The sequence below is a fragment of the Heterodontus francisci genome, unplaced genomic scaffold, assembly GCF_036365525.1.
Source record: "Heterodontus francisci isolate sHetFra1 unplaced genomic scaffold, sHetFra1.hap1 HAP1_SCAFFOLD_53, whole genome shotgun sequence".
In the NCBI taxonomy this organism is placed as follows: domain Eukaryota; kingdom Metazoa; phylum Chordata; class Chondrichthyes; order Heterodontiformes; family Heterodontidae; genus Heterodontus; species Heterodontus francisci.
In genome coordinates, this window is record NW_027141851.1 from 9,893,080 (window position 1) to 9,909,619 (window position 16,540).

A 16,540-nucleotide genomic window follows, 5' to 3' on the forward strand; every position below is an offset into this window, starting at 1 on the left:
TACTGTCTTAAGGTCTCCACTTACAGACCCTTATCAGTTCACTTTTTCAGTGATTTCATTATGTTGTGCACAAATGACTTCTTGGTAACTTTCCACAAGCTGTAGAAACAACATTTCAGTATTTCTTATTCTCACACTTACTACTGTCTTTATAGTCCTCAAGTGCGTCGTCTGTTCTAAGCCTTTCGGTCCGTACAAATGCTTCCTTTTTCTTTTTGACTAGGCTCACAATATCCCTTGTTATCCAAGCTTCCCGAAACTTGCCAAACCTGTCTTTCTTCCTCACAGGAACATGCCGGTCCTGGATTCTAATCAGCTGACATTTGAAAGACTCCCACAAGTCAGATGTTGATCTACCCTCAAACTGCCGCCCCAAATCTAAATTCTTCAGTTCGTGCCTAATATTGTTCTAATTAGCCTTCCCCCAATTTAGCCCCTTCACCCGAGGATTACTCTTATCCTTATCCACAAGTACCTCAAAACTTATGGAATTATGTTCACTACTCCCGAAATGCTCGCCCACTGAATCTTCGACCACCTTGCCGGGCTGATTCCCCAATACCAGGTTCAGAATGGCCCCAGCCCTAGTTGGACTTTCTACATACTGTTTCAAGAAACCCTCCTGGATGCTCCTCACAAACTCTGCCCCATTCAAACCCCTAGAACGAAGTGAGTCCCAGTCAATATAGGGGAAGTTAAAATCACCCACCACCACAACCCTGTTACCTTTCCATCTTTCCAAAATCTGACTACATATCTGCTCCTCTACCTCCCACTGGCTGTTGGGAGGCCTGTAGTAAACCCCCAACATCGTGACTGCACCCTTCCTATTCCTGAGCTCCACCCATATTGCCTCGCTGCATGACCCCTCTCTGGTGTCCTCCCGCATTCCAGCAGTACAATAAAAAATAAATCTGGAATAATAAATCCTCCAAGATGAAATGATTCCCTCTCACTGCTCTGACACTAATTTACCTTCAAGTAGCTTTTTCCAGTCCACTTTTTCTTACTCGCCTTCCATCGGCCCAGCTTCATTCCCGAAAACGAAGTGTGAAACTGACCTATCTCTTGTTGGCCTTGCGACGTACTGGCCTAATAATGTTTCCCTGAATGCATTTGAAGAATTAAGCTTCCTCGTTACCTCTGTCACTAGGCTCGGTTATCAATGCACTAGTTAGTACTGCACTAGACCCCATCTTACACATGGCCCTGTCTCTGCTTTGAAAATTGTTTTAAAATGTGTGAGGTGTATGTGGGCCCGCCGTCAATTTTACACATCTGGCGAGAGCACCCTCCAATTTATACACAAGAGCATAAGAAATAGGTGTAGGAGTAGGCCATTCAGCCCCTTTGGCATGCTCTGCCATTCAATAAGATCATGACTCATAACGTTGACTCCCTTGTTGATCTTAAATCTGTCTAACTCAGCCTTGAATATATTCAATGACCCAACCTCCGCTGCTCTCTGCGGAGGAGAATTCCAGAGTCTGACCAACCACTGAGAGAAAAAAGTTCCTCCTCGTCTTTGTCATAAATGGGAGACCCTTTATTCTTAAAGTGTGTCCCCTAGTTCTGGACTCCCCTGCATCCCCGAGGAACATCCTCCCACCATCCGCCCTGTAAAGTCTCCTCAGAATCTTGTATGTTTCAATAAGATCACCTCTCATTCTTCTAAACTCCAATGAGTATCGGCCCAACCTGGTCAACCATTCTTCATAATAAAACCCCTTCATCCCAGGAATCAGCCAAGTGAACTTTCTCTGACCTGATTACAATGCATCCTGGCCTGACCATTTATCCACCTCCAAAGATGCCAAACACCCTCATATTTACCTCTCACTCTGTTTCTCCATCCAATATTTCAAACCCTCGTCTTTAACAACAATGCCTGCATAGTTCCCCCTCTTTTATGATGACAGATACAAAGTATTCATTAAGAACCATGCCCACGTCATCAACCTCCACAGGTAGGGGGAAGGAGGAGAGGCAATCTATACTGAAGGATGCAGTTATAAAGGGGCTAACGTTGTATGCCTCTTCCTTTGCTCTGATATAATCCTTGATTTCTATCGTTAGCAACGGTTGTAAAAATTTACTGAGGTTTTGTCAAGGTCCCCTGACATCCTTTATCTGTGTCTCTCTGCCTCAGAGAGATGGTGAAAAAACTATTGATGTGTTTTGTTCATTTAAGTTTGATGTCAATGTTTCCCCAGGATGTTGACGCTGGTGGATTCAGCGATGGGATAATGCTTTGAATGCCAAGGGGAGGTGGTTGGATTCTCTCGCGTTGCAGATGGTCATTGCCTCGCACTTGGGTGACGTGAATGTTACTTGCCATTGGTCAACCCAAGCCTGAATATTGTGCAGATCTTGTTGCATGCGACTCTGGCTTGCTTCATTATCTGAGGCAAAATACTGTGGATGCTGGAAATCTGGAAACCATCGAGCTGAATCACTAACTCTGTTTCTCTCTCCACAGATGCTGCTTGCCCTGCTCAGTATATCCAGCATTTTCTGCTGGGATATCAGCTGAAGATGGTTGGACTGACGACACTACCCTGATAAAATGCGACAGTGAAGGCCTGGGACTGAGATGACTGACTTCCAACAACCACAATCATCTTCCTTTTTGCTCGGTATGAGTCTACCCAGCGGATTACCACTCACTTCAATTTCTTTCGGGCTCTGCGATGCCCCACTCGGTCAAACGCTGCCATGATGTTAAGGTCAGTCTCTCTTCCCAGGAGCAGACAGGAGTGAATCGTTTCCTTTGATCCGTTGTGTACTGAACACGCTCTGCTTCTTCACAGCCTGATACAGGACTGTACACTGCCGATTAATGTAGCCCATCAAACAATCCCAGAGCAGGTTCAGCACAGCTTCGGAACGGAGTACAGTTCCTTTAAGATTCTCTCTCTGTCTTCCTCTCTTTGTCTCTCCCTCTTGCTATCTCTGAAGCTAGGAGAGAGACAGAGGGAGCGAGGGTTAGATATGCAGACAGAGGGACAGAGGCTGTAGAGAGGGACAAGGTTGGAGAGAGAGAGATTGTTGGGGTGGTTTGAAAAGGAGAATATAAGATATATTAATTTGATGTAATCATTGACTGCTGCGTGCACAAACATTTAAGAGATAGGTACGGAGAGAGAATCATCGGGAGATATCCAGAGGGAATATCCTCCATTTTAAACATCCATCAAGCTATTCCAATGTGGGAGCCATCATTCCCTCATGATATTGGTTGTGTTCATTTTGAAATCTATGGCCCCGCTTATGAATTTCTGTGCTAAGGGAAATAGGTCCCTCCTATCCTCTCTATCGAGGACCCTCATAATTTTATGCATCTCAACTCAATCTCCCCTCTGCCTCCTCTGTTGCAAAGAAAACAACCCCAGCCTCTCCAATCATTCCTTTTGATTTCTTTGCAATTTTGGAACTCACTTCTGCAAACAGGAATTCATGCTGGCTTAATTGTTAATTTTTAAATCTGGGATTGATAGATTCTTGTTAACCAAAGGTATTAAGAGATAAGGGGCAACGGTGGGATATATGGTGTTAGTTAGATCACAGATCAGCCCTGATCTCATTGAATGCTGGAACAGGGTTGAGGGGTTAATTTGCCTCCTCCTCTTCCTATGTCTGATGTTAAATATCCTTCTTTCACGCTCAGTCACCATGCCTGTCTCTCGTTCTTTCTCTCTCTGTCTGTTTCGGACAGCGTAGAGCGAGATTTACTCTGTATCCACCCCATGATGTTCCTGCCTGGGAGTGGTCTCTTCTTCCGTTGCGTTTCACCCGGTCTCAGTTTGTACTGCACAAGACCATATCTCTGCTTATAGTACAATAGGCCCTGTGTTTACTCTGTATCTAACCCCATGCTGCCCCTGCCTGGGAGTGTGTGATGGGACAGTGCAGAGGGAAATTTATTCCATGTCTAACCCCACACTGTGCTTGTTTTGGGAGTGTTTAATGGCAGAGGGTCGATGGAGCTTTACTGTGTATCCCTGGAATTTAGAAGATTAAGGTGTGATTTCATAAGAGTTTTCAGAATAATAAGGGAAACTGATAGTGTAGACAGAGAGAAACTATTCCCACTGGCTTCGGAGTCTAGAACTTGTGGGCATAGACTAAAAATCTAAACATAGTCTAAAAGCATTCAGGAGTGAATTGAAGAAACATTTCAACACACCAGGTGTGGTATCAGTTTGGAACTCTCTTCCACAAACAGCAATTGATGCTGAGACACTTTTCAATTTTTAAATCTGAGATTGATAGATTTTTGTTGTTAAAGGTATGAAGAGATATGGGGCCAAGACGGGTATGTGGAGTTACATCACAGATCAGGAATGATTTTTAGAATGAGAGGACAGGGCTGAGGGGCCAAATGGCCTCCTCCTCTTCCAATGTTCTCTGACAAATGTACTGCTATCATTTTCTGTGGCTGGGTCACCCTCTCGGTCTGTGTCTCCCTCTTCGTCTCTCTTTTCATCTGTCTGTCTCTTTCTCCCTCCTCTCTCAGAACAAAACAAAGAACAAAGAACAGTACAGCACAGCAACAGTCCGTTCGGCCCTCCAAGTCTGCGCCGATCTTGATGCCTGCCTAAACTAAAATCTTCTGCACTTCCGGGGACCGAATCCCTCTATTCCCATCCTATCCATTTATTTGTCAAGATGCCTCTTAAACGTCGCTATCATACCTGCTTCCACCACCTCCCCCGGCAGCAAGTTCCAAGCACTCACCACCCACTGGGTAAAGAACTTGCCACTCACATCCCGACTAAACTTTGCCCCTCGCACCACTGTAGATCTCCACAAACATTAGGCAGCTATTTTAAGTTTGTTCACGTTGACCATTTTATGTAAGCACAACACTGGGGCATTTATTTCAGAGACTGATTCCTCACTAATGTAGTGTTAGTGCTTTAAACGTGACGGAGACTCAGACATGGAGACACTGAGACACATAACACCAGACAGGAGTGGATGATTCCATTGTACCCATTGTGTACTGTATGTGTACAGGCGCTGACACTGTATTAAATTCATTCACGGGATCTGGGCATCACTGGCAAGTCCACCATTTATTGCCTAATTTCCCTGAGAAGGTAGTGATAAGCTGCTCCCCTCATCGACCCTCCGAGCTACCCCCACAAAAAAATACAGTTCAGCGAGAATGACATGATCTTCACTTTACAAATCCATGCTGATTGTGCTTGTTTAATCTGCACCTCTCTACATGACCATTACTACTGTTTATCAGAATTTATCCCAATCATTTCCCCTCCACTGAGGTTAGGTTGAGTGGCCTGCAATTACTCAGTCTATCCCTTTCTCCCTTTTTAATCAATGTACAACGTTAGCAATCCTCCAGTCCTTTCCTTCTTTAATTCTCCCTGGTCTCTCCATCTCTCTCACACTCCCTTCTTTATCTCTCTCTCTCCTTCCCTCTATTGGTGTTATCTCTCCCGCCCTCTCTCTCTGTTCCACTCTCTCTCTGTCTCTCCCTCTTTCTCTGTCTCTCCCTCACTCTTTCTTTGCCTCTGTCCACGATTCTGTGTCTCTCTCACACCATCTCTCCCTCTCTCTCTGTCTCTCCATCTCTCTCTGCCTCTCCATGTCTCTCTCTTTTGCTCTCTCTCTGTCTGCCTCTCTTTCCGACTCTCTGTCCATGTTTCTCTCTCCTTCTTTTAATGTTTCTCACGATCTCTCTTGCTCTCTCTCAGTCCAAGACTCAGTTTGTCTCTCTCTAACACCATCCCTGCCTCTCTGTCTCTTTCTCTCTGACTCTTTATCTCAGCCTCTCTCTCTCTCTCTCTCTCTGCCTCTCTCTGTTTGTCTCTCTCTCTCTTTCCCTCTCATTAACCAGTTCTCAATCTATGCCAGTGCATTCCCCGCCCCCCAATCCCATGTGCTCTAATTTTGTTTCCTACCCTCCTGTGTGGGACCTTACCAAATGCTATCTAAAAATCTAAATCTACCAGATCCACAGGTTCCCTTTATCTATTCCGCTAGTTTCAACCTAAAAAAAACTCCAACACGTTTGTTAAAGATGATTTCCCTTTCATATATCCATGTTTACTCTGACCAATCCGACCATTATTTTTCAAGTGTCCTGTAATCACATCCTTTATTATCGATTCAAGCATTTTCGCTATGACTGATGTTAGACTAACAGGTCCGTAGTTCCCCATTTTTTCTCCCCCTCCTTTTGTAAACAGTGGGGTTACATTTGCTACCTTCCAGTCTGCAGGAACCATTCCAGCGTCTATCGAAATTTGAACGATGACCACCAATGCATCAACTTTCTCTACAGCCACCTCTTTCAACACCCTGGGATGCAGATCATCAGGTCCAGGGGATTTGTTTACTTTAAGACCCAATCATTTGTCTAGTACTTTTTTTTACGAATATTTATATTTTGCAGTTCCTCACTTACACTAGTTCCTTGATTCTCCATTATTTCTGGGAGGTTTTTCGTATTTTCCTCTGTGAAGACAGACAAAAAGTATTTGTTTAGCTTCTCTGCCATTGTCCTATGATGAGAGGCTGAGTAAGTTGGACCTGTATTCTCTGGAGTTTAGAAGAATGAGAGGTGATCTCATTGAAACATATCAGATTTCAAAGGGACTGCATAGTGTTGACACTGAGAGATTATTTCCGCTGGTCGAGAAATGAAAGTCTCCCTTATCCCTTCCTAACCAGCTTATCCTCCTGTCCTGTCAGCCCCAGGAATCAGTGAACATCAGTCAGCTTTACTCTGTATCCCTGGAATTGAGAAGGTTAAGGGGTGATCGGATCAAAGTTTAAAGTAGTGGATGGGGTGACAATCAAGTGGGCTGCTTTGTCCAGATGTTGTCGAGCTTCCGGAGTGCTGTAGGTGTTGCACTCATCCAGGCAAGTGGAGTGATACCATCAAACACCTGACTGGTGTCTTGTAGGTGGTGGAAAGGCTTTTGGAAGTCAGGGAGTGAGTCACTTGCAGCCACAGTACTGATGTGATTTCTTCAGTTCAGTTCCAGGTCAATGTCTCTCCAGGATGCTGATGAAGGGGGATTCAGCGATGGGATAATGCTTTGAATGCCAAGGGAAGGTGGGTGGATTCTCTCTTGTTGCAGATGGTCATTGCCTGTCTGTGTGTTTTTCTGTGTGGGCTTTTCTGTGCTCTGGGACCAATTCCCTCATGGGAAGGTCATAATGGTGCCTCATAATTTATTAGTTAGCAAAAAGAATGCTCATGGAATGAACGGAACAGAGGCAGGATCGATACGACATTGGCTAAGGGACAGAACACAGAGAGTAGTGGTGAATGGTTGCTTCAGACTGGAGGACGGTATTTTTGCCTGACATAATCTTATACGCTTCTATTCAATCTCCCCTCAATCTCCTTTGTTCTAAGGAGACGAAATTAAGCTTTCCCATCCTAACCTTGTCGTTAAATCCCACATCTCTGGAACCATTCTGGTAAATCTCATCTGCGCCCTCTCAAGTACCCTCACCTCCTTCCTGAAGTGTGGTGACCAGAACTGGACACAATTCTCCAATTGGGGCCTAATCAGAGCTTTACAAATGTTCAGCATAACCTCCCTGGTTTTGTACTCACTGTATACAGTGTACATTGTGCTACAGGTGTATTCCCCAGGGGTTTGGATTAGGACCACTGATGTTTTTGATATATATTAATGACTTGGACTTGGATTTACAGGGCATAACTTCAACATTGTGCCATCTGCAATGTAAAAAACAGGGAAGGGAATGGTAGTCGACTTCAGGAGGATAGAGGCAGTCTGGTGAAATGGACAGACACATGGCAGGTTAACTTCAATGCTGAGAAATGTAAAATGATGCATTTTGGAAGGAAGGCTGAGTAGATGTGATATAAACTAAATGGTACAATGTTAAAATGGGTGCAGGGACAGAGAGATCTGGGGTTTCATTTCTGTCATATATATATCTTAAAGCTTCAATTTGGGTCTTGCAATCTTGTCAGTTGAATTTAGCTTCATCCCGAAAAGTGTTAGCAAACGTGTTGGAAAATGCATCAAAAGCTGTTTCCATTCAGACAATTCTGCATTGGGGAAGTGTGAGCTATCGTTGCAGAGACAGGAAATAAGGGTATTTGAAAGGACCTGAAGGCTTTGGTTGATGCAATAAGGTGAGAATTTGAATTGTGTCACTTGCATATACACAGAATTGAAGGTATTTACATAACACCACATGAAGTAGTTTACCAATGTCTGACAAACTTCAAAGACTTCAGACACATGGAAGAAGAGAAGAAGGGAACAACATACAAAATCTGAGACAGCCAGAAAACAGCAGTAGGAAAATGAAGCTCTTTTTATGGATTTTAATTTGAAGGCTTGAGGTGATGATTGAAAAAGCAGGAGTTCAAATCCCATTCTGGGCTTTTGTGAATTTGAATTCTGTTTTTTCTGTAAAAAACACATACATCTGGAATTAAAAAACCTCTCGGATGGAATGATTCACTCCTGTCTACTAGTGCAAAGCCTGTGTGTGTCTCAGTTTTGCTGTATTTATGAACGATTTAAGATAATGGGGTAGAATGCCACATACCCAAGTTTACCAAAGACACATAAATAGGCAGCATTGTAAGCAGTGTAGCTGGAAGCTACATTTAATATCTTAAATGAAGGGCAAAACTGTGTAGATAGATTTCAATGTCAGCAAAAAAGACCAGAACAGAGTACTTTATAAATGGTAATCAAGTAGAAACACTGGAAGTCCAAAGAGACTTGGGCGGTCCATGTCCTTTTGAGTGCAGTGTAGATATACCAGAATAATAACTCGATTCCAAGGGTTAAATTACGAGGTGACATTACACAAACTAAGGAGTTGTTCCCTGGAATTTAGGAGGATCAAGGTGATTTGTTCAATGATGTTGAGATATTAAGCGGAACTGATAGGGTAGTTTGGGAGAAACTATTTCAGCAGCTTGGGAACATAGGAACAGGAGTAGGCCATTCAGCCCATCGAGCCTGCTCCACCATTCAATACGATCATGGCTGATCATCCACTATCCCTATTCATCTCTGTCTGTCTCTGTCCATCTCCCCTTGTAGTCTATTTGTGTGCTCCTCACAGCTTACTGTCCCACCTAAACCTTGTATCTAGCTCCTTCGCTCCGTCTCGCTCTCTCTGTCTCTCCCTCACTCCAATGCACTGGTTAAGACAGTATTTGACCATGCCTCTGTTTATATTATACTCCACCCTGTCTCTGGTATACAAATGGTAAAAAGTGTTTTAAAATGGGTGAGGTATGTGTGGGATCCCCTCCATTTTATATATACAGGTGGCACTCCCTCCATCTTATATGTAGAGGGGAGCTCCCTCCATTTGTTATATAGACAGGGATCTCCCTCCATTTTCTGTGTAGAAGGGCATCTCCCTCCACTTTATATGTATAGGGGTAGCGCCCTCTATTTTATATGTCGACGGTGAGCTCACTCCATTTTATATGTAGAGGGGGAGCGCCCACCATTTTATATGTAGAGGGGGATCGCCCTCCATTTTACATGTCGAGGGGAGCTCCCTCCATTTTATATATAGAGCCGCATCTCCCTCCACAGTATACTTTATACATAGAGAGGGCGCTCCCTCCACTTTATTCATAGAGAGGGTGTTCCCTGAACTTTATACATAGAGAGGGTGTTCCCTCCACTTTATACATAGAGAGGGTGTTCCCTCCAGTTTATACAGAGAGAGCGAGCTCCCTTCACTTTATGCGGACAGAGGGAGCTTCCTCTATTTTATACAGCTGTCATGGTGGGATGTGAACACCTGTCACCAGGCCACTAGGTTAGGCCTATGGATTAATTGACCAGTGATATTATCACCATGCGACAGCCTCCCCAATGGACGTGAACAGTGTCTGTCCCCTAATATCACCCAGAGTAGTTTATAGGCTGTATCCCTGGACATTGTCTCGAATCAGATCCCCAAAGTTTACATTTTAACTGGGAAAAGACAGGAACAGGGTGAAACGGAATTGCTTTTGTCCCCGGATTCAATGCCAACTGCAGACAGATCACTTACATTTACAATAGAAACCTGAGAGTGAACAAGGTCAATGCAATAATGTGGAAAATGTAAATGATACCACCCATAATTGTAACATCTATCCTGAATGAGTACCGATTTCAGATTTATTCTCGAGAGAGGTCTTACCAAGAAAATGTCATTGACATTGAAATGATTGTGTTTTATCCACCACATTATTGACATCAGAGTCAAAGCTACTGATGCAATGTGTTTGTTCAAGTGAGTGTAACTAATAGCAATGATCAGGGGTATAACATGTCAGTGGAGCCTTATCCCCTGTCTAAATCAGGACCATTGGAATGGATCCGCTCAGAGTGCCTGCTGGAGCTGTGGATTCCAGGCTAACAGAAGACTCCGCTTCTCACAGAAATGGGATATCCAGTAATCATTCAGTTCATATCCATTTACTATCCAGCAGTTGCAGCAATTGGAGTTCAAGGTAAGCCTAAATCTCAGCTGTTCATGGTGTCAATCGATGTTAACTGTCCTGCTGTACTCGGTATTACTTCTCACTGCATGTGTTGCACAGCCACCTGTTCTTTTTTTAGAAATTTAATGATGGAATCTCCTCATTGTCCACTCCTCCAGTCTTGCAGGAGTAGTATTACGTCTTTAATGTTATTGGCTTTGGCAACTGTGGCATTGCTACGAGATTATTCTGTGTATTGAGGGTATTCAAATCAAGCATCTCGGCTAGGATCAAGTATCAGACCATCAGGAGCTTTTAACAGATTCATGATGTGGACCTAACCCGCCCTGGAATATGTTTAAGAGTTTTTTCATTGATTGATAATGAGGCATCTCACGGTCTCAGCGTTACAAGGGGACAGCACAATGTCCTCCCTCCCCAATAACATGGCTCAGTTTAACTGGGATTTCAATGTATTTATTGGTTATCACTGTTATCAAATATTATTTCATTATGTGTGGATCTGAAACTGCTTCAGATGTCTGGCTACTGAACTAAGTTTGCTGCTGACTCTTTCACATCTCCTCGGAGGGCGGAGTTCCGGAGCAGTGAGTATATAAAAAAAAACTTACCGCGGTGATTCTCGGAGCAGACTCTGAGGGCGGAGTTCCGGAGCAGTGAGAATATAAAAAAAACTTACCTCGGGGATTCTCAGAGCAGACTCGGAGGGCGCAGGTCCAGAGCGGGAAGTATGTAAAAAAACTTACCTCGGGGATTCTCGGGTAAGACTCAGAGGGCGGAGTTCCAGAGCGGTAAGTATTTAAAAATAACTTACCTCGGGGATTCTCAGAGCAGACTTGGAGGGCGCAGGTCCAGAGCGGTAAGTATGTAAAAAAACTTACCTCGGGGATTCTCGGAGCAGACTCAGAGGGCGGAGTTCCGGAGCGGAAAGTATGTAAAAAAACTTACCTCGGGGATTCTCGGGTAAGACTCAGAGGGCGGAGTTCCAGAGCGGTAAGTATTTAAAAATAACTTACCTCGGGGATTCTCGGAGCAGACACAGAGGGCGGAATTCCAGAGCGGTGAGTCCACAGAGTCAGTCACCTCGGGTGGAAGAAAACTGAAAAAAGTGACGTCACCAGAAAGCTGTGACCTGATTGGCTGGTAGGGAATCTGTACCGAATTTGAAAATAAAACTGATAGAATTGATTAAAACACTAATTAACTCATGAATAAGTAGAGTAACTGAACCAGAGGGAGGAGATTACTGCATTTAGATAGCATTTCATATTTATTGGAGAAATCTAGCACTGGGGACTACATAGTGAAGTGTATCATAATTTAGTAAGGATTTAATAAGTATTTATTTGTTTCATATAATTAACTAATTAGTGATAGAAATGTCAGTTAGAGGGGTGAAGTGCTTCACCTGTGACATGTGCCACTACATCTGCAGGAAGTGTACTCAGTTGCAGCTCCTCGCAGACCGCATGGATCGGTTAGAGCGGCAACTGGATGCACTTAGAAGCGGAATGCGTCATCGATAGGAGTTTTAGAGAAGTTGTTACACCCAAGGTGCAGGCAGATAGATGAGTGACCGCTAGAAGGGGCAGGCAGTCAGTGCAGGAATCCCCTGTGGCTATCCCCCTGTCTAACAAGGATACCGTTTTGGATACTGTTGAGGGGGATGGCCAATCAGGGGAAAACAGCAGCAGCCAGAGCAGTGGCACCACAGCAGGCACTGTTGTTCAGCAGAGAGGGACAAAGCGCAGAAGAGCAATAGTTATAGGGGACTCGATAGTCAGGGGCACAGATAGGCGCATCTGTGGACGTGAAAGAGACTCCAGGAAGGTATGTTGCCTCCATGGTGCCAGGGTCAAGGATGTATCTGAACGGACAGGGGGCATTCTGAAGGGGGAGGGTGAACAGCCAGAGGCTGTGGGACACATTGGTACTGTCGACATCGGCAGGAACAGTGACGAGGTCCTGCAGTGGGAGTTCAGGGAGTTAGGAAGAAAGTTAAAAGGCAGGAACTCCAGGGTTGTAATCTCGGGAATCCATCCTGTGCCAAGTGCCAGTGAGGCTAGAAATAGGAAAATAGTGCAGCTAAACACGTGGCTGTACAGCTGGTGTATGTGGGAGGGTTTCAGCTATCTGGATCATTGAGTTCTCTTCCGGGACAGGTGGGCGCGGTACAAGAAGAATGGGTTGCATCTAAACTGGAGGGGCACAAATATCCTGCCTGCGAGGTTTGCTCGCGTCACTCGAGAGGGTTTAAACTAGTGTGGTACGTGGTGGGAACCAGAGTAGTAGGGCAGCAGGTGAAATAACTGAGGGGGGACCAGTAAATAAGGCCAGTAAGACTGAGAAGAAGAGCAGGCAGGGAGATGTTGCTGAGCACAACGTGACTGGTGATCTGAAAGTGCATTTGTTCAATGCGAGATGTATAACAGGTAAGGCAGATGAATTTAGAGCTTGGAATATTACTTGGAACGATGACGTTGTTGCGATGACAGAGTCTCAAATTCCACATTCCCATCTACTGAATAACCCTTGATCCCCTTGCCAAACCTAGTTTTGGGTTCAACCGAGTCAGGATGGAGATGGACGGACAAAGCGCTCACAAAGGGTTCATTGGAAATACAAATGTTTAACTGAGACTGGAAGGCTCTGATTTAATCTGTTTTGTATGTTTAACTCTGGCTGGCTGGTTATCCCCATTATAACACACACTGTATGAAAAGACAGCTGGGTATTTGTAGTCAGAACTGGCACATGCTCTAGGATCAGATACTTCCTCTCCACTAAGATTTGATACCCCCATGAGATTGGATTCTCCCCAGGATCAGAGCAACCAACCAAGACCGACAACCCCTCTCCACAAAATTTAAATCTTGGGATCAGATCCCTTCCAGAGTTTTACCACTCTGCTCACAGTTGTGACACCTTCCCCGCTCCCAGGATTCGACATTCTGTGATCAGAGGCCCCCAGGGTTTGGACAATCCCTGTGCGACTATAATAACACCCGCGGATCGGACGTCCCGCGTATCCGCTCCCCTAATCGAGTCTTGAATCATCACTCTCGTGCCGCATCCACCTAACTGAGCTCAGACCGCACTCCAGGATGGGGGACCACTCCCCGAGGTTGGGATCACTTTCCCTCCCCAGAACTTTCCCTGGCGCACGTGTCCGATCACTGTTCAGCATGGGTGATCCGTCCCTGGAGGACAGGACCAGCCATTCTCTCTCCGACTGCCCCACACCAGACTCAGAACATGCTCTCCGATAGGAAACCCTTCCAGTGGTTCAGAATCTCCAGTCCAGCGAACAGTGATGTCACCACCTTCAACACCTCTGGGGTTCGTGATTTCACACTCCCTGATATCAGAGAGCTCCCCATACCCTGGGGCCATGGTTTGGACTGCCCTGGTCATGACTCGATCTCCAGAGTCCTCCCTGCCCAACTGGAAGCAAAGCCTGTCATTCATCCTGACGTCAATGTGGAAACCAGTCAAGGTAAAATCAGAAGTCTGTGGAGTTCAAACTCTGAAACTCTGCACCCCACCTATGCCATTCATCCCTGTTAATAAACCAGGCATGAGTACAGAAGTGAAAACAAAATAATGGAACTGTCATAAATCTGTTAAAAATAGGAGAATGCTGAAAACGCTCAGCAGTCAGGTAGCATCTGTCGAGAGAGAAACAGAGTTAATGCTTCATGTGGATAGCCTTCCATCAGAACATGAATGAAGAACAGAATAACAGTTTTATAACAATGGTAAAGCCAGTGAAAAGTAGGGCCTCGGGGTAGAGGGATTTATGGGAAAGGTCTGTGATTTATGGAGGAAAGGCATGATTCAATGATAAAAGGGATGATGGTGCAAGACGAATGAGACAATTAAAGGAACAGAGGATGGACCCAGAGGAGGTGTAAATGGTTACAGCTTAATAACAGAGGGGGGGAGGGGAACATGGAAACTGTGGCAAGTAGGAACATGTTCCATTCGCCAAGAAAAGTGTCAGAGAATTGTGGCGAAACTCCATGGATGTGGACCGGCCTACCAGCTGTGTACCAGTAGGTGATCCCCATCTCAAGCACAAGCGCACATCCCCTATATTCCCAATGACTCTTGGATGATAGCCTCCATTACCTGCACAGGCCGTCCGAGAAAGTGGAAGCGATGGTCATAATTTGAAGTTTTCAATCTCCTATTGAGCCTGACAAACAATATAAGGTCTTCTTCGAAAGAAAACGGTGCTGTTCCTGAATGAACTTCAGTGGAAGCGTGGTAGAGGTCGAGGATAGAGAGGTCTGAGTGGTAGAGGGATGTAGAATTAAAGTGACAAGCGAGTGGATGCACAGGGTCATGCATGCAGACAGATTGGGGAAGTCCAACAACAACAAAAATAAAACTCGATCTGAATTTGTTCCTCTCCCAATGTCCAGGAGACATCATTGTGTGCAGTGAATATAACTACTATTTCGTAAGAAGTACAAGCAGATCCCTGTTTCCTCTGGTAGGAGAGTTTGGGCCTTGAAGTGTGGGAGGCAAATAGTCAGAGTGCAGTTTCATAATGGTTTCATAATGGGTGGGGACGGTAGTGGAGCAGAATATAGCATGGCAGGTGGGCATAACTGGATGCGGCTGAATGTTGGAGGATTTTTAGTTGAATATGGAGGCTGATGCGTTGGAAGATGAGAACAAGGGGAACTTTATCGTGGTCCTGGCACGGAGGGGAGGGGGTGAAGGCAGTAATGTGGCAAATGGGATGGACATGGTCAAGGGCCCTGTTAAATGCAGTGGAGTGAACCATCAGCTGAGGAAAAATTATGACTTTTCAGAAGCACTTGTGTGGAAGATGGTATCTTTGGAACAGATGGAACTGAGCTGGAGAAACTCGGAGAATGGAATCGCACATTTCCAAGACGTGGGGTCGGAGGCACGATAATTAATGTAGCTGTGGGGGCCAGTGGGATTACAGTAGATATGGGTGAACAGCCAGTCCCCTGGAATGAACGTGTAGAAGTAGAGGAAGGGGCAGGAAATGCTAGAGATGGACCTTGTGAAGATGAGGGCGTGTTGGAAATTAGAAGCAAGGTTGATGGAAGTTTCCAGTTCAAGGCAACAGAAGGAAACAAGCACAGTAATCGAAGTAGCGGGAAAAATAATGTTAAGAAGAGGACCTCGGTAGGATTGGAATAAAGAATGGCCCATTTACCATACAAAAACGCAGCATAGCTAGGAATAAAACTGGTTCCATAGCGACATCAGTTGAGTATAAAATATCCCAATGTTTACACTGGAGGTCCATCGACGTACACTTTACACACATCATTGTGGGTATACCTACCCGAAATGCTCTGCAGCGGTTCAAGAAGGCAGCTCATCACCACCTTCTCACGGACAATTAGGGATGGGCAATAAATGCTGGCCTGGCCAGCGACACCCACATCCCATGAATGAATAAAAAATGAGTGTTACAATGACTATACACAGATTAAGAAATGTCATTATAAAGTGGATTAGAATACTGTTATACTTCTGGAGTCCTGCTGTTAAACTATCAGTAAGCAGGTAACATCTGTTTCTGTTGGACCAGTTCAATGGGAGATTGAGAAATACAAATATAATTCAATTTCTAACCGTATCACAAAATTTCAGCAAAAATTATCACCATATAGAATACATTACATTCGTAAAATACAGAGGAAACTCCAAGGAATGGAGAGATCAGTCACCCAAAGCAATTATTCTGCAACAGAACCGGGATTGTGCAATCATACTCTGAACAACACTCCAGTGATAGATGCTCCCAGTAATACATGACTACTGGAGTCAGGTATTCCACTCCGGTTCGTGACCCACATTCTGTACAAAACTACAATGACAGAGGATCCCAGTAATGCATGGCAACTAGGATCCCATTAGTGACCTACATTTGATTTTACACTCAGTGATGCTCCCACTAATACCTTCAGTCAGTGAGTTGCTTTCACTTTTGTCTAATTCAACATTACACGATATTCCACTGTGTGTAATAATGTGCTTATGCAGAGACCTTGTCAGTTACAG